This window comes from Rattus norvegicus, chromosome 6 (assembly GCF_021556685.1).
Source record: "Rattus norvegicus strain SHRSP/BbbUtx chromosome 6, alternate assembly SHRSP_T2T, whole genome shotgun sequence".
NCBI classification, from domain to species: Eukaryota; Metazoa; Chordata; class Mammalia; order Rodentia; family Muridae; genus Rattus; species Rattus norvegicus.
In genome coordinates this window covers 54,031,729-54,051,036 of record NC_141539.1, presented here as the reverse complement: position 1 = coordinate 54,051,036, position 19,308 = coordinate 54,031,729, and the positions used below count along the sequence as shown (strand labels likewise).

The 19,308-nt window shown below is 43.4% G+C and overlaps 1 pseudogene; it reads right to left on the bottom strand.

Moving 5' to 3' along the window:
* Lamb2-ps1 (laminin subunit beta 2, pseudogene 1) overlaps positions 1–19,308 on the bottom strand; it is a 114,615-nt pseudogene that overhangs the window by 12,814 nt on the left and 82,493 nt on the right.

Below are 19,308 nucleotides of genomic sequence, written 5' to 3'. Positions count from 1 at the left end.
CACTCTCTAACCCAGTGGCTACCTTTCTTCCTTTCTAAACTTCAGAAACCCTCTTGCTTCCCAGTGTAACCCATCTTCCCACATTTCAGTAACATTCCCAGTGCACTAGCATTTTACACACACACACACACACACACACACACACACACACACACACACACAGAGAGAGACAGAGACAGAGACAGAGACAGAGAGACAGACTTATATGGACATAGAGACAGAAAGCATGAGATAGAAATATACACAAAAAGAGACAGAGAGGAGAGATTACATATACAAGTTCTTTAGATTTTCAAAGTACTGATTATCATAACAAAATTTTAAATACCCAACCTGTAAATATGGTAAAAATTAACCACTAAACTTAGCACCTTTTGATCTTTTGACCCTTTGACTTAACATCATATTCTTTCCATGGCTGAACTCTCCTCCAGGTAAAGTCTGTGACCTACATTACCATTCCCTCACTGCACCTCTACATATTAAAAAGGAATCTCTCAGCAGCCAAGTGCTAATAAACAGCTCTGCCACTTCACCGCATAAGCAATCTGCTTCACTTTAAAGACTAAGACCGGGAGGGGTAGGGCTCTCTGGGGCATTTAATCTGTCACACTCACACCACATTTGTGCAGTGGGTGATGGGGCAGTGTGTGTGGGTCCCGTCGTCTCAACTGTGCTCAACTTCCAAAAATGGTGGGTGGTTGGGCGTGGTGGCACACACTTGGAGGGCAGAGGATCTCTGAATTCGAAGACATCTTGGTCTATGAGGTGAATTCTGATCTGCCGGGGCTACATAGTGAGCCCCTGTCTCAAGACAAACAAAAATAGATGAGAAGATAAATAAAAAAAAAGAAAAACCCAAAATGCCAAAGGATGTTCCTGTTGCCAGCATCTATATCACAAGAGGACTCTGAGCCCCAGAGTCCCAAGCTCGTTAGAACATGGAGCTCATTAGAACCTTTGCTTTTGTTCAGCCGAGGAAGCAGGCTGAGTTAACTCTGTTCACCCTCTTACTCACATCCATCTCTCCTATTCTCCACAGTTACACTCACTTTTAAAATTGCCTTTTTAATAGTTTCAAAGTCAGCTACACAGGACTGGGTTTCATTATGAAGTTCTCCTACTTATGTGCCGTTCTGTTACATCCCTCTGTTCACGGCTGTTGTCTTCCCCACTGCCCGGCCTGCCTCGTGCCCTTGGTTCCCTTCTTTTCCAGACAGTCTCCTCTACTGCCTTCTTGTTACGTATAGAAGCTGGTGAGCCAGCCAGCCTGGCATAGGCACGTGAAAACAACAACAAAAAAGGCACTCTGTCTTAAACAAGGTGGGAGAGAGAAGGACCAACATTTACGGTTGTCCCCTGACCTCTGTGCGAGCCTGGGTATGTGTGCCCCTGCACTCACACGTGCAAACGCACAGATACAAATAGGTAAGGAATGGAAAAGCACACCACACCCCAACCACCTGTTAAAATGTTGGCATCTGAGTAGGTACCTAACATTTTCCTGGTACACATTGATATTCTGAAGTTTCAGAACACTAGAAAGACATTATTTTGGTTACTGTTCTATTGTTGTGAAAAGACACCATGACCAAAGCATCTTATAGAAGAAAATATTTAATTGGAGCTTCTTACAGTTTTAGAGATTTAGTCCGAGATCATCATAGACACTGGAGCAGTGGCTGAGAGATTTACATCCTGATCTGCAGGCAGCAGGCAGAGAGGAGAGGGAGGTGGTGGTGGGGGGGGAGAGGGAGAGGGAGAGGGGGGGAGGGGGAGAGGGAGAGGGAGAGGGAGGGGGAGAGGGAGGGGGAGAGGGAGAGGGAGGGGGAGGGGGAGAGGGAGAGGGAGAGGGATATAGATACTGGGCCTGGTGTGGGTTTTTGAAGCCTCAAAGTCCACCCCCAATGACATTCTCCTCCAACAAGGCCATACCTTCTTCAACAAAGCCACACCTCTAATCCTTCCCAGACAGTTCCACCAACTGATACCAAGGATTGAAACATATGAACCTATGAGGGCTATTGCCATTCAAAGTACCACAGACATTTAGAGTCTGAGGAAAACAGATCATGAATCCCTGCACTCTGCCTTCCCAGCAGCCAGCATTGTCTAGAATGAGTTCAGCCTCCAATTTGGACCTGGAGCTCCTGCAGGATAATCCAATTGCATGCTATAGCAGCCTGGCCATACGTCTTCAGTTGGCCTCTTAGCAGATGATCAGTGGATGAGAGGCAAGAGTATTAACAGGGGATTTAGCCACACTGTCCTTCACTGGAAGCGTTTGGGCTTCCCCTTCAGCTTTGGTGAGCCTCTTCTTATTTGTCCTGTTGTCTCACAGAGTTTCAGGAGTTTCTGTATTTTGTCAAGCCTGTGGGTTAGAATTTGTGATGCCATGTACATGATTTTCAACCTTCTCTGTGTCTTCTGCAGGCACATTTTCCTCTGAATAATAAGGTAGGGTTTAGAAACTCATGTTCCCTTAGCAAGCACTGTTTTTGGCAATGGAGGGAGACTGAGTATGTCCCTGAAGGCCTCTTCACTTTCAGCCACCCCTTCTCTCTGTGAAAAGAATTGTTTTGTAGGGCAGTATACTTGTTGAACAAATGCCTGTTAGACGCATGGAAAACTAAAGGCTTGAAACATAGCTATATTCTCCAAATGTCCTCTGAAGAACATAGATGTTCATATTCAAAATCAATTAAAGGGTTGAGAGGCCTGCCATTTTAATCTAAACATAATAAAGGAGAACCATGCATTTTAAGCTGACACAACTCCATTTTGACCCAGCACCACCATTAAAAGGTTTGCAACCTTTGTTTATCTACTCAACTGGGTAACGATTCTTGATTCTACTCTCAAAGGCCTATTCTAAGAAAGCAATGTGACCACTAAGAATAACATAAAGACAGTTTCAAATCTAGGTATACCCTTGTGTGTCGTGCTCCCCCCGCCCCAAATCCCATCAACCTGCCCAGATCTGCCTGCCTGTGGTCTCAAGGTGTGGAGGAGTTGGGGAGCATGTTCTCTGGGAGCACAGTGAGTATGGCAGGTATAAATGACCCAGGAGGAATTGCCAGAGGAATTGGCCGCCTTACTGAAATGGCTGCTTTGTGTATATGGTTTGAGTCAGCCCAGAGGGGAGGAAAAAAGACAAGGGAGAAGATGCACTTAATTTGCATATGCGGACGTGATTGAAGGCGAACGTTAATGCTGTACCAATTCAAATTCCAAAGCTTAGTGGAGAGGCAGGGACTTTCGAAGCATATCAATTAGATTACCAGACAGCCTGTCACAGGATCCCTGAGAAGCCAGTTCCCTGGCGGGAATCAGGCTGGGGCAATCGGGACCTGGCTTTTGTCTCTATGGGGTGGTGGAGGCCCAACCTGCTTTGGGTAGGGAGTGGCCCCACTCCTGCCCTGCTCTCTGAGAGCTTGTCCCAGCTATGGGCAGCACTCTACAGTCCCTCATCTGATTTGGGAACCTACATACCTGGCTTTTCAGAAAAGTCAAACTGGCCCTGTTTGAAAACTGAAGTGGAGGACAGGCAATCCCTCCCTCCCTCCCTCCCTCCCTCCCTCCCTCCCTCCCTCCCTCCCTCCCTCCCTCCCTCATCCCTAACTCTGGCTGGCCTGGGACTCACTATGCTTGCTAAACGTTGGGATTGAAGGCATGCACATCCATGCTCAACCTATTCGTTTTTGTGTTTTGAGATGGGTCTGTATAGCTAAGATTGGCTTTGAGCTCACAATCCTCCTGCCTCAGCCCCACCCCTCCCAAGTTGAGAGTTTTGGCATTTGAGTGATATAATCTGAGTATACAATAGACCCTTTATGAAGTCATTTTTATTAGTTATTTTACTTAACAAAAAAGGAATATTTTATTTTTTGTTTTTGAAATGGACAATAACTTTTTTGTGAATAAATTAAAACCAATTTTAAGCAGTTATTACTTTTTAAAGAAAGAGTAACTTTTAATTTGAAGTTAATTCCAGTGGAAAGTGTACCTGATTGAATCTCTCTTTCATCAAGTGTGTTTTGCATTTATTATGAAATTAGAGATTTAAATGTTTGTACATAGAACTTTCAGGGACAAGTGACAGGTGACTTTGCAGGATTCAGAGAGCAAGGAAGAACTCATAATAACCAATCCAGTGATCATTTCATTTGGGCCAATGAGAGCAGGTAAAGAGGAGAGCCATTGGGCACTAAAGGGGACTGTGGGCCATGGGAGGGGCCTGGACACCAGGTGTCTTGGGACTTTAAGCAGAGGAGAGTTTCTTGTATAAAAATTGTTCTCTCTCTCTCTCTCTCTCTCTCTCTCTCTCTCTCTCTCTGAGCTGAGGACCAAACCCAGGGCCTTGTGCTTGCTAGGCAAGCACTCTATCACTGAACTAAATCCCCACCCCCCCCCCTTTTTAAATTGTTCTCTTTATGCCGAGTTTTAATAACTGTTATCTGTGCCTTGAATTAAAATAACCTGGTCACAGACTTTTTTCAGTTCTTCTGGATCAATCCATAGGACTTATTCAGGAACAGTAAGGATGCAGACTCAGAAACTAGTAAATTGGAAGGGAAGCAGACTGTCTCTTCTTCCACAACCCCATGCTACCAGTTCATGCAATGAGCCTGACAATTTTGATAATTTGTTTTGGTGTTTGAATAGACTTGCATCTGCAGAGATTCCCAAAACACTTCTCCATCCAAACCGTCTTGGGAACTGGGTTTAAGGCAAGCCCAGTCCTTTAGACTAACTCGATGGCTGATTTTTCTTTTGAATAAACAGCAGATCAAGAAGACTGCTTCCAGGACATTCATTTCAACTGGTTGTGGGTCAAAGCTCACTTCTGCCTGATTTCTTCTCTGTGTGCTCATGTGCATGCATGCATGCATGCGTGCTTACATGTGGAGGCCAGAGGTTAATGTCAAATGCCAAGCATCCTCAGATGCTCTCAAACTCATATTCTGTAGCAGAGTCTTTCACTGGTTTGACTAGACTGGCTGGCTGGACAGTGAACCTTGCAGTCTTCCTTCCTATGTATCCCCAGTGCTGGGGTTATTGGTGTTCAGTGCTGCCTTATCATTGTTGTTGTCATCGTCGTCATTATTATATGAGTGTTGGGGATCTGAACTCATGTCTTCATGCCTGTATAAACAGCACTTTGCCCACTGAGCCAACTCCCCAGCGCCCGATTTCTTCTTATTGTAAAAACTTGAATTAGAAAATGATAGTATGATTTCTAGAAACCTGAAGCAGGAGAAAGGACCTGGGTCCTGGGGTCTCTTTAAGCACAAAAGCTCCACAGGTTACTAACTGACTGCAGGCTGTAATGGATACTTCAGTTGTCCAGGAGTCCACACAGAGAGTACTAAGCACTGAATGGGGAAATGGCTGTGGAAATGGAGGTCTAAGGTTTATCTCATCCCCTGATGTACTGAGCCTGCCTGCCTTGCTGGTGTGTGGTTTACCTTTCACTAACAGTTCCCTCAAGTTCAAAGCAAGTCTCTTCCAAAACATTGTACAATGAATACTGATTCTAAGTTTCTTTTCCAGTCACAGCCAGCCAATTAGCAACTTGAAATACTCACTAATAATAAGAAAAATTGAAATCTTCAGGCCATCTCATGGCAGTATTTGACATTGGCCAAAATTTGGCAAGTTTTGCTCTTATGTCATCTCTGTGACCAAAGAAGGTTAATGAATCTTGATATTAACACGTTGAACATTTCTTAAAGTAACATTAAATAAAGTCATTTGATTTGAATTTTAACTGCATTCTAGTATTTATTACTAGATATTGCATTGAAAGCACTCTGAGATTACTCTTCTTAAAGATTTTTAAGACTAACTGATTTAATTTTGTTTTCTGAGTTACTGTGTAATTTCTAATTATTAAATTTGGAATGGTTATGAATTTTGAGTACTTTTTTTCCATATTTTTTTTGAGACAGGGTCTCACTATATATCCCTGGCTGGCCTGGATTTAGCTATGTAGACCAGGCTGGCCTTCAACTCATAGAGTTCTGCCTGCCTCTGCCTCCCAAGTACTAGGACTAAAGGTATTTGTCACAATTGTTCTGAGTACATTTTGCCTTTAAAAAAATGACAAAACATATGTTCATTTAAAAAGTAATCTGATAAATAGTTTTCCACTTTCTTAATTACAAGATTCATTTGTTCTTCCTCAAATTCACTTTGGTTTTTCCTTTTTTTTCTGCTTTCTTACTTAGCTATAAGAAATTGTTTCTGGAGATTTCCACAAGTTTACTTCTCTCTCTCTCTCTCTCTCTCTCTCTCTCTCTCTCTCTCTCTTAAAAGATTTATTTATTTTATTTATATGTGAGTACACTGTAGTTGTCTTCAGACACTTCAGAAGAGAGAATTCCATTACAGATGGTTGTGAGCTACCATGTGGTTGCTGGGATTTGAACTCAGGACCTGTAGAAGAGCAGTCAGTGCTTTTAACCACTGAGCCATCTCTCCAGTCCATCCATTTCTGATCTGGAATAAGAAAAAACCAAGAAGGAATATATACAGAAATTAAAGAAGTTCAGTGAGAACTATTTTCTTGGCTGGGTCAAATAAAACCATCATTAAAAAGGAGATACAAGTCCACATAACCAAGCCACAGATTCACTTGAAAGGACTCTTTAACATGTTATGAATGCTAATTTTTTCATTATCATGTTTTCATAATAATGCTAATTTACCTTTTAAAAGATAGTTACTGATAGAAAACATTACTTGACTACACATTGACCTAACAGTGTGTGTAAATTGTCTAATATAAATCTAAAACACAGACTTAATGACTAGGCACTGCTTACTAAGTGGTGGCCATTTTTAACAGTTGAAACTAACGTCTATTGTATCCGTTAAATAGTTACTCTAAACATTGCTCCTCAAACTAAGCAATGCACTTTCTTTGAAGGCTAACAAGAAAGTATTTGTCCGTTCATCAATGAGCAGAGCTGAGAGCAGGCTGTGGAAAGGACCCCCTCACCCTACCTCGTCCTTGGGGGAGGAGCTGAGCTACTGATACGCTAGTGACAAGGACTGCACATTCTTAGTTGTGTGATTTGGAAAAGGTCACGGCTTCTTTTCTTGAGGTTCCAACAAATTTGAGGTGGTGGAAGTGAGGACCACAGGACAACATTGCTAAGTCGAGCCTTGTTGGGTAAATTAATTGTGACTGAAGAAGGGCTAATTAGGAGCAAACAGAATGGGGGGAGAGATCCCTTTTATTTCCCTACAAAAGTGACCTGCTGAAACCGAACCACACAGCTTTTGTGAAAAAAGAATTAAGTTGTAGTCATTAGCAAGTGCTAAAACAACAAAAAGACATCTTTGAAATCATGTGTCTTAACTTTCTGAAGAGTTTGTACAAATTCTCTAAAGCAGTTAAGATCAGAGAGTGGTCAAAGGAAGAGCCCAGAAACATGCACTCCAGACAGGAGCCCACGGGATACAAGGGAAATCTCAGAGCTCAGAGGATGATGCCATACGCAGATTGACAGAGGCATATGTATAAATGGAGGGATTGGGTGGGGTTGGGGGAGGGGGAGAGAGAGAGACAGAGAGACAGATAGACACAGAGAACTAGACATAGAGACCAACAGAGAGAGACAGACACACAGACAGAGAGGAGAGAGACAGATACAGAGGCAGAGAGACATAGACAGAGATAGAGAAACAGAGACAGAGACAGAAGGACATAGAGAAACAGAGATAGAGAGACAGACAGAGACAGAGAGACAGAGACACAGACAGAGAGGAGAGAGACAGACAGCTACAGAGACAGGAGAGAGGCAGAGAGACATAGGCAGAGACAGATAGAGAAACAGAGACAGAGACAGAGAGAGATAGAGAGAAACAGAGAGACAGACAGATAGAGACAGACACAGAGACAGGCAGGCAGACAGAAAGGCAGAGACATACAGACAGACAGAGACAGAGATAGGAAGAGACAGACAGATAGATACAGAGACAGATAGATAGAAAGAGGCAGACAGAGGAGAGAGACAGAGAGATAGAGAGACAGACATAGAGAGGAGAGGGGGAGAGAGAGAGAGAGAGAGAGAGAGAGAGAGAGAGAGAGAGAGAGAGAGAGAGAGAGAGATAGGAGAGCTGGGGGCATAAACTGAATTACTTCACTTTGCAAACATTTCTGCACTCCATCCTCTGTCTCATCAGATTCCTGAGACTCTGGCACTGTTCTGCCTTCTAATCAGGAGAATAGGCTATCATTTTGCCAGTAGGGCATTCTTGCTCTCATTCTTTCCCAGCTTCTGACTTACATGTGCTGATTAATCCGATTCTGTTACTGTGACGTTATCTCTGAACACTGACAGCCTCTACGTCATGATCTACTTAATGAGAAGAACCTAGCAGCAGTCAGGGCTCCTTTCAACATTGTGAAAAGTCTTGTTCTTGAGAAAGAGAAGAAGAATCATTTAAATATATCAAGAAATTGAGGGCTCTTAACCACTGAGGTCTAAGATGGAGTTTTGCTCTGCTAGGATTTCCAACTAGATCTGACACACAGTAGGGGCCCAGGTTCTAGATCTACATCTGACACACAGTAGGGGCTCTGCATGGATTTCTGAAGCAAGGGAAAAGTACATTCGAAGGCCAGGATAGTTAGAAATACAAAACTGATTATCTTCTAAATAAAAATTTCAACATTTAGTATTGTGGGGATAGTTTCCAGATTGGCTCATTACAATCTGGAGTCAGGAGTAGGTATTTTCTTTCCTCCCTTTCTCTTCCCCCACCCCGCCCCTTCCTTCTCTCTGAGTGAGTGTGTATGTGTGTGTGTGTGTGTGTGTGTGTGTGTGTGTGTGTGTGTCTTGGCTGTGGTCTTACCCCATTTCCACACTTGGCTTTCTATCTCTTTCTTAGTATAAGACTGATTTACCGTGTATACATTTGCTTTTTGCTTGAGAGTTGACTTCTATTCCCTAAAATTTTCTTTTAAGCAATTGTTCATTTTTATTGTTTGAGATTTACAAAACAACATCATACGCTGAAGAGTCAACCCTTGAATTTGTTCTAAGCATACTGTTGAAACAGCAATATTTCATCACTGCGTTTTCAAAACCAAAGAATACAGTCCATATTGAAAGCCTAAAGGAGGCCTGGAGGTGTGGCCCAGGAACAGAGCCCTTGCCTGGCTTCTGTGAGGCTCTGAGTTTGACAGCATCACTGCAAAAAACTTGAGACCTTAAAACTTTACAGAAATCTAAGTGATTAAAAATGATGCTCATTTGTAAACATAACCAGAAAATACAGTAAATAATTTCAAATTATTACAGATTCAGCGATAAGATTTCTTTTGAGACAGGGTTTCTTGTGTAACCCTGGCTGTCCTAGATCTCATTCTATAAATCAGGCTGGCCTCAAACTCACAGAAATCTGCCTGCCTCTGCCTCCCTGGTACAGGGATGAAACACATGCCTCACCACTGCCAAGCATTTAAATACTTTAAAGCATGTTGAGGAGCTGGAGAGATGGATCAGTGGTTACGAATATTTTCTTCTCTTCCAGAGGATCAAAGTTCAGTTCCCAGCACCTACATTGGGAAGCTCGCAATTGCTATAACTCCAACTTCAGGGGGTCTGGTACCTTCTTCTAACCTCTGCAGGCAGACACACACCATACATTATCAACACCACACCACCACTACCAACACTACCACTACCACCACCACCACAACTACCACTACCATCACCACCACCACCACCACCACCACCACCACCTTAATTGTTAGTCTGTGGAGCTAGCTCAGTCTATAAAGTGCTTGCCATACAAGCATGGTGACCTGAGTTTGATTCCCAGGACCCAGTGAAAGTTGGGCGGAGTAGCATACACATCTCATCCTGGTGCTGGGAAGGTGGAGACAGGAGGCCCTCTGACTAGCCTGTCTAGAATATTTAGTAGGCTACATACAAATCAACTACTTGAGAAAGCAAGATGGAGGCTGTTTGGAGGAGTAACAGCAAGATTGTTTTGGTTTTTGTTTTTGGCCTCCATACACACTCATGCGTATGTAACACACGCATGCAAACTCATGTGCATGCCACATGAGAATGCAAAGTGAGTTAAGAGCTCCTGCTGCTTTTACAGATGACCTGTTTGTTGTTATTATTTTTGGTTTTCCTTTTGTTTCCCCAGAGGTTCTGTTCCCAGCACCCACATAGCAGCTCACAGCCTGCTTGTAAGACAGTTCCAGTGGATGTGACACCATCTCCTGATCTTTGTGGGTACCATGATGCACATGGTATACACACACACACACACACACACACACACACACACACACACACACACCACACACAACACACACACAGAAAATACTCATACACATGAAATCAAAATAAATCATAAATGTTTTCTAACAGTTTCCTCCTTTACTGTTAATATCTTTGCATATCAGGCAAGAATAGACAGTATCTGATTTTTCAATAAATTTGGACTTTAAAAGATTCACTAGAATTTTTTAAACTGTAACTTCTTAGCTTAGGAGCTAGAACTCCAGGGACCTGAGCTTTATTTTCTGTAGAACCATAATTCACGAGTGAGGCATCTGTGCTCTATGTTTTAAGCCCCTGACCCCTACACTGTCATTTTTAAAGTACATTGTGTTTTGCATGGATCAGGAAAACAGACTAACAAAAACATGTTCCTATTGCTTGAGATTATTTTCTGATTTCATTTGTTTGCAAATTTCTCTCCCTTCCATCTGTCCCTAGTCTATTGCTATCTTGTCCCTGTACTCTTTCCTAGCACAGCCAGAACGCTTGACTTACAACTGTGCTTCCAAAGAAGTAGTTAACACCATGCGCCATGTTCCACCTCCCACCTCTCCCATGGCAGGAATAATGGAAGAACAGGCACTCACTGTACTCCTCACCCATTTCTACTGCCCAGCACTAAGCGTCTTAAAGAAGTCTTAGGAATCGCTGATGGACTGCAAGCTGGATAGAATTAGTATGGGGCAGCATCACCTTACTCCGTTTGGTTTGGTTAACCTCAGATGGACCTTGAGTTCTTTCAGTGAATGTCATGTCAGGAGCCAGTAAATGCTTGGCTCTGTTATTTACTGATCACTGGTAAAAGATCATTGGAAGAATCTATTTTACTGGTTTAGGTATTCCTTTAGGGGAAAGGGCATTTTAAATTGCTATTTAATACATTTTTTTCTCTTTGAAAGAGAAATGTATAGTAAGGCAGAGCAGCCCATAGTTAAGTCTCAACATGGGTTTGTGTCTTTTCCCCTTTACCCAACTCAGCAGGGTATGCATAAACAAACTCCATCTGCCTCACTTGGCAGCAACGGAGGTCACCTTAAACACATGAGCTAATCAAGAATTTCTCCAGACTTCCATTTCTCCTCCAACTTAGCCTTGGCTTTCATGTTGCTTAAATTCAGTTTTGAGAACTATACACTATGCATTAATGATTTCCAGAATGCTGTGTGACTCCAGTTGCAGCAAGGTTCTTATGGGAAATGGTGTGCTTAGCTCTTTTCTGCGTTTGCGTTTGTGGTTTCTGGAAGTGGTTGCTGGAATTGGGGCAGCTTCTGCTCAGAAAGCAGAGAATCGAAGCCTTTTCATTGCTTGTGGGCACATTAGAGTCTCTCTAAATTATTTTTCCAATGCTGGGAATTGAACCCAGAATCTTGCATATGCTAGCCAAGCTCTTTGTGACCGAGTTGGCTTCCCATCCAGACAACTAGAATTACTGTTATTGACCACTCCTTGCAGGATTTAGCATTAGATTAGTTTGGGTGTTACTATTTGTTTAGTACCAGACATTGTTATTTTTATTTGTTATTTGGGGCAAATGTTATCTAGGCTTCCTATTGTTTAAGAAGTTAAGATGTTTCATTCTTCTGCTTGTGGACGCCCAGTTTTGTCAGCACCATTTGTTGAAGATCCCCTCTCTTTTCTCTAGCTTATGTTTTTGGCATTTTTGTCATGTATCAAGTGTCTGGAAGAATGTGTATTCATGTTTCAATATTTTCAATGTTGTTCCATTGGTGTGCACAGCTGTTTTGGTGCCAGTATCATGTTATTTTTAATACCATGCTTTTATAATATATCTTAAGATCTGGGATGTAATCTCTCCATCATTGTCTTTTTGCTGAGGACTGTTTTGTCTATGCTGAGTCTTTTGTGGTTCCGTATAAATTTTTTTTATTATTATTTTTTTCTATTTCTGTGAAGAATGACTTCAGGGAGGGTAGTGGTTTGAAATATGTTTGGTCCATAGAGAGTGCTACTGTTAGGAGGTGTGACCTTGTTGGAGGAAGTGTGATACTGTGGGGATGGGCTTTGGAGGTCTCCTCCTATGCTCAGGCTCCACCCATTGCAGAAGAAAGACAACTTCTTCCTAGCTGCCTGAAGATGCCTTCTCCTGGCTGCCTTCAGAACAAGATGTAGAACTCTCAGCTCCTCCAGCACCATGCCTCCCTGGATGCTGCTGTGTTTCCCGCCTTGATGATAGGAGGTCTCAAAGCAACCCAGTTTAGACTCTGTGCTGTGTTTTACTCTCATGAAGAACATTTTGATCAAGTGTAGCCAATTTAGAAAGAATATTCTTGATTCAAAGAATAAAGAGACACCAGGAATCAGAACCAAACTGAATCCTGTGTTCAAGGATAAAGAGATTAAAGGACTGTTGACCTTGGGGCAAGATCCCGCCCAGCTAAGCATGCATTTGCAGTTGTATGAGGGAGAGTTATATCATGTTGGGTGTTATTGTGACCTGGTTATTGTTTTCACTTGGATATAAGAAGACATGATTATGTGTCAAACTGACAAGTGATGGATTGTGATGGCTGTTCTCAGTTTCAATTTGATTAAGAACTATAATGAAAAGCTTAGGTCTAGGTATGGTGGTACATGCCTTTAATCTCATGCAGATCTTGGAGTTCAAGGTCAATATTCAGAGCAAATTCTAGGACAGCTAAGCTTAGGCAGTGAAGGAGTTGGAAAACAGAAAGCTGATGACAATGTAATAGAACAAGGAGGCCATGTTCCAACTCCAGCAAGCAGCAGAGCTCAGCAGCTTCAGCCAAGTGGCTCTGGCTTTAGAGTCAGGAATAGAGGGGACTATTGGGATAGTTGATGCTGGTTAGCTGGAGCTAAGAAATTAGCAGTGATTAAGAACAGACCAGTATCACTGAAGTGAAATCTTCTAGGAAGTATTTTCTGAAAGCACAAAGAAGCTGTGTTCCAGAGATAGCCAAGATTGTGTCTTGTGCTGCAGCTGAACTTGGTAATGTGTAAGAATCACCCAGGTGGTACTGGTTTTGAAGGCATGAAGGGGTCATGGAGAGCAGCTGAACCTTGACCCTGAGAGAGGGGAGGGAAGGTCATTGGTGAAGGTACAGCCTGAGTTGCAGTTGAAGGCTCAGGATGAAAGGGTTATGCAAAGAAGTTGAGGCTTGGCACCATAAAGGGAGCCCATGAGAGGCCTAGTTGTAGTAGAAGACTTCATCAAATTGGAGATGCCCTTACTATGGGATGACCACCAAGAACAGCAGCAACAGTGGAGTGGAGTCAACCACAGAGCTTAGAGTGCTCCAGAGGGCAGAGCTCCAAGTGACGCAAGCCCTTAGAGGAGCCCAGACACTGGAACAAGAATCTGTGAAGTTGATCTCCCTTGGAGATTCCAAGATGTTAGAGATGCCAGAGCCATGGGATACTTGTCGAGGAAAGCTGCTAACAGGGGGCGGGGTCAGCCCAAGAGAAGTGTGTTGCAGTCATCAGGGTCAGACATGGAGATGCAGAGTTTGGAGTTTGCCCAGCTTGTTTCTGGTCTTGCTTTGGTCCAGTATTCCCTCACTATGGCATTTTGTAATGTATATCCTGTGCCATAATATGTTGGAAGTATATGATCTGCTTCTTGATCTTATTGAGATTACAGTTAAGAAGAGATTTTGAACTTTTGAGTTTTAAATATTGATGAGACTGTGATAGACTATGGGGATTTTTGAAGTTGAACTATATGTGTTTTGCATTACGCTTAGGTATGGCCCCCATAGACTCATAGACTCATGTGTTTGAGCAAACCTATGGGGGCCAGGGAGTGGAATGTGACAGATATTGGTATGGGAAAGAACTTTTAAAATAGGACTCCATTTGAAGAATTAAGTTCAAGAATTGGTAACTATAACTTTGTAAAACTAAAAAGCTTCTGCACCGCTAAAGAAACAACTAAGTGGAAAGGAAGCCATAGAGTGTGAATCTCTCAGCTACATGTCTAAATAAAAATTAATATCCAGGAGATATAAAGAACTCAAAAACCAGAGTCAAAACCACCAATGACCCATTCCAAGAAAGGGACTGGGACCTGAGCAGAGTATTGTCAAAAGAAGAAAAAACTGTGTTAGAAATATCTCAAAAAATGTTCATTGTCCCTCATTGTCATTAGGGACATGAAAATCAAAACAACTTTAAGACTTTGTTTTACCTCAGTCAGAATGGCAAGGATCAGCAAAACACGCAACGCCAAGTGCTGGAGGGAGGTCTCGTCCACTGCTCGTGGTACTGCAAACTGCCCAGCCTTTCTGCAGATCAGTGTGGAGAATCCTCGAAAAATCTAAAAAGAAATCTCCCATAAGGCCCAGTTACACTGATCTTTGGCTTCTGCCGAAAGGACTCAACAGCTTACTCCACAGATCATCACCCAGCCACATTTATCGCTGCTCTGGCCACAGTAGCCTGAGAAACAACTTATTTGTCCCCCATCGATGAACGGACAGTGAAAAAGTGGTAACACGCACTATGGAATGCTGTTCAGCTGTCGAGAAAAATGAATTCATTAACCGTGCCGGCAGATGGATGCAGCTGGAGAAGATCACGTTAGTGAGGCAACTCAGGCCCTGAGAGACAATGCTCTCCCTCATCTGAGGCTCTTAGCTGCTGGCCTTCAGTTGTAAGAATAGTCCTCACTCGTCATCAGAGAAATTTCTCTCAACCACAACCAATCAAAATGCAGAGTTGTGGATCCCAGTTCCCAACACAATCTAAACACAACTCTTGTACTTGAGACTCAGGGATCATTTTGGAAGAGAGAGAAAGCCAGTAAACACCAGAGGAACAAGGAGTTCACTGGAAGATGGTTTCTCTTAGGAATGTTGGAAGCTGCACCCATAAAGTCTTACTAGCAGGAGTGGATGACACCCTAGACCATAAGGAGCTGAAAGCATGTTTTGCTCTTACTCACGGTGCTTGCGTTAAAGATGCTGGATTGCACATCAGTTTCCTCCTGAAGGTCTTCAAGCAAGAAGTCTGTTTCATTCCTCATTCTTGACAAGTTTCTTTCAGATGTTGAAATCCGTGCACGGTTTTTAGTTGCCCACTTAGCAGCATGATTTGATTTCCAATGGGGAAAATGAGGGTACATGCCGTTAAGTTTGATGCATCAGTGAAAACAAATGCCACAAAATGATCCTCATTGTCAGGTGTCCTCAATTAGGAGGGACCCTCTCCACATAATTCTTCATCTGTGTTTATGATTCTGTTAATGGCCCATCCCTTTTTTTCTTCCTTTGGCTGCCTGGAGTATTTTATCACATATTCAAGCTATAGCCAGAATGCACATATATACATCCTAGCAGAATAAACACATGCATCTTAAAGTATGTATGTAGACATGGTTCATTTAGACCAAATCTAAAAGATTTCTCTATTTGGTTTTCAATGCCTGCTAAGACACAATACTGGACTCAGCCTCGGGTAAAAGCAGTTCTTCAGCCAGACGACATCTGCTGTAGGTGAAAACACAGGCATGGCCTGGCTGCCAGCCCACTTGGCACATCACGGTTCTAAATAAGAAGCACACACACTGTGCCCCAGAAGTCAGAACATTGAATTCTGATGTAGTGCAAGCAGCCAGTAGCTGGCCTGCGTCTGCACTCTCCATGTCTCCATTAACCTGCTTCTTCCTGGCCCACCGTCCAATCTGAGATAGTGTGCTGATTAATCAAGGTCGTTAGGCTTCCATTACGTAAGCACTTGTTCACAGGTGATACAGCAAATGCTGTTCTCTAAAACCATCTCCAGAGTGGTTTATCTCTGCTCCCTCTACCGGTCCATGGGCTTGGCTGTCTTGGGGGAAGCCCCAGTAACAATGGCCATCTGCCTTGGTGTCCTTAGTGCTACTGCTGTGCAGTCTTTTAATTTCCATGTATGGCAAGGAAGTCTCCTAACTGAGCAGACACTAGTTCTTTCCCCCTTGGGCTGGCTGGTTTTGTGTGTCAAGTTGACACAAGCTGAAGTTACTACAGAGAAAGGAGGCTTCTTTGAGGAAATGCCTCCATGAGTTCTAGCTGTAAGACACTTTCTCACTTAGTGATCAATGGGGTAGGGCCCAGACCATTGCAGGTTCTTGGGTTCTATAAGAGAGCAAGCTGAGCAAGCCAGGGGAAGCAAGCCAGTAAGTAACATCCCTCCATGGCCTCTGCATCAGCTCCTGCTTCCTGACCTGCTTGAGTTCCAGTCCTGACTTCCTTTGGTTGATGAACAGCAATGTGGAAGTGTAAGCTGAATAAACCCTTTCCTCCCCAACTTTCTTCTTGGTCATGATGCTTGTGCAGGAATAGAAACCCTGACTAAGACACCCGCAACCCCACACACTTCTCTTGACTGGGTTCAGCATGTTCCTTCAGCTCAGGTGGGTAATGGATGCTCTCTTTCTGATGGGAACAATACACGGACAATTTAGCAGTGCAGCTGGGGCACTCTGAACATTAAACGATGCGTCCTGGATTTTCTTCTCTTCCACAGACTTTTTTCTTCATTCTCCTACTTTCAAGCCTGTACTTCTTCAGGCTAACAATACTAACAATAAAAGCAGCTACAGCTATTGTGACCACTTATGCTCCTCCGCACTTTCTTCTTTAAAAAAAAAAAAAAACTTATTTATGTTTGTGAGCACACTGTAGCTGTCTTCAGACACACCAGAAGAGGGCAGCAGATCCCATTACAGATGGTTGTGAGCCACCATGTGGTTGCTGGGAATTGAACTCAGGACCTCTGGAAGAACAGTCACTTTTTTTAACCACTGAGCCATCTCTCCAGCCATCCTGAGTGCTTTCTCTGTGCCAGGGACCATGCTTAGTGGCTGGTCTTGAGCAAGAATCCTGTGAAGCAGAGGCTTCCTTCCTCCTGAGGAAGAAACTAAAGTTGGGGACATTGTTTGTTTGAGGCCACACAGGTAGTGGGTAGATTACACCATGGTGCCTTGACCGCTACATTTCAGCTCAGGGAACCCTCACTTCCCTGACCTGATCGTCCTTGTCAGTTCATCTAGCAAAGAGCTCAGAGTTAGAGCTGACCCTGGGAAACAATCACGTGGATGGGAAAAAGTTCTGTGTGCCCTGCTGAGGCCTTGGTGAATGGTGGTGAAGAAGACAGGAGTCTGTTTTCTGGGGCAACAAGGGAAGGCTGGGAATGGGAGATGTTTGGGTGGCTGCCATGCTGCACTGGAGCTTCTGCATGCTGTCTGACCTAGGCCTGTGGTTGGATGTCTCGCCCACCTCGACCGGCAAGGAAGACGCAACACTGTTGGATCCTTCTCAATCAGCCTTTATTGCAGGAACACCTTATTGATGATACGGGGACCCCAAGGAACAAAGGCACTTGCCTTATATACAAGACAGGCTGTGGCTGTAAATTTGTCCTCTAGGGATTGGTGGAGCATGAAATAACCTATTTAGCATGAATATCACCCTGGCCTTGTAGGTGCTGGGGGTCTGCCAACACATGCGCTGTAGGTGTTTACCACAAACGACCACCGGATGTCGGCGCCATCTTTAGCCGCTCCCTACAGTTGGATCCACTTGGCAGTTACCATTTTCTTATCGCCTCTGGTTCATGGGGCCTTTCCTCTTGCTGTCCTCTTAGGCTCTGCTCAGCGTCCTGTAGTCTTCTTGTTCACAATGTCTCTGTAGCTCATTCTGCTTTCTTGGTGCCACTTTGACATCTTCCTAATAGCTATAACCAGGGGGCAGCCTAGAGTTCACTCTCAAGTGTGTTTTCCTTGGGCCACACTGTGATTTCCAAGTGATACCAAGTAGCTTCTCTACTTCTCAGTGGTGGCTATTTTCATGAAAATGTAAATGTCTTGAAAGGAAGGGCAACCTGGTTATGCAGGGCCCCACTTCTGCAGGGTAATAGTTAGAGGGTGGAGAGATATATGTATTCTCTCTATATAGCCATGTGATCTCCCTAGGCCCTGTTGATGGGTTTACCATGTAATGGGCCTCAGCTATGTAGGTAGGCTGTTTCTTTTTGTTGTATAACTTTTAAGCAAGCTGTTGGGAATTGGTTCTAATGCTCTGTCTTATTTTGGGTCCCAAAAAAGTTGAGCTTCCAGACCTGAGGGTCCCTTCCCACAGTTGGCTTTGACTGATAATAAAGAATTGTTGTACAGTCAATGGCTGAGCAGAAAGATGGATGTGGGACTTTTAGATTGTGAACAGGCAAGGAAGGGAAGAGGAAGTGGAGAATCTTCACGACCAGGAAGCAGGAAGATGAAACTCAAAGGTCTGCCAGCATGTAAGAATCCAGGAAAGTGGCCCTAGCAGCCATTGAGTCTGGGGTGGTAGAGATGAAATATAGATTTTAAAAGATGTTTATTCAGGAATACCAGAGAGGAGGGTTTGCTAGTTGTGGGGAGGTTTAGAAGCCCCCAGCCATTGAGTTAGTCAAGGCATATCAAAATTAGCTGGTGTGTGTGTGTGTGTTTCATTTGCAAATCCAGAGAGCTCTTGAGCAGGTGTGCAGGTGAGACCCAATAGGAGTTTAACTAATTTACTGCTATTGTGGGTACCATATATTTCAAGGCTATTTTCCTGTTGATAATGTTTGGCTTATGTTTACAACTGTGTTGTTTCTTAATTCAAGCATTTATTTATTTATTTATTTTTGAAAAGAGGAGATGTCTGGGGGGGGCAGTTTTGGTAGACTCCTTCTCTGTGAAGGAGAAAATATACACGTCATATTAGTTTTTGCTTGGATCGGGTTGGCAAAGGCAAAGTTTGCTGCAGGGTTCCTAGTGTCTGTCACCACTTGGCAACTCAGCTACTACAGAGAGAGCATCCACCCGGGGCTGTCACACTGTAGCACGGTTGCATTTCCCTAGAACTTCATCCACAAAAGCGTGTGCTGGGCTGGATTTGACCTGTGGGCTGACCCATTTACTGAGCCCCTGGCTCAGAGCATCCAACATAATCTTGAGAGACAACTGACGAATTAGAAATGAGTTTGATATTAGATGATAAAAATGACATTGCGT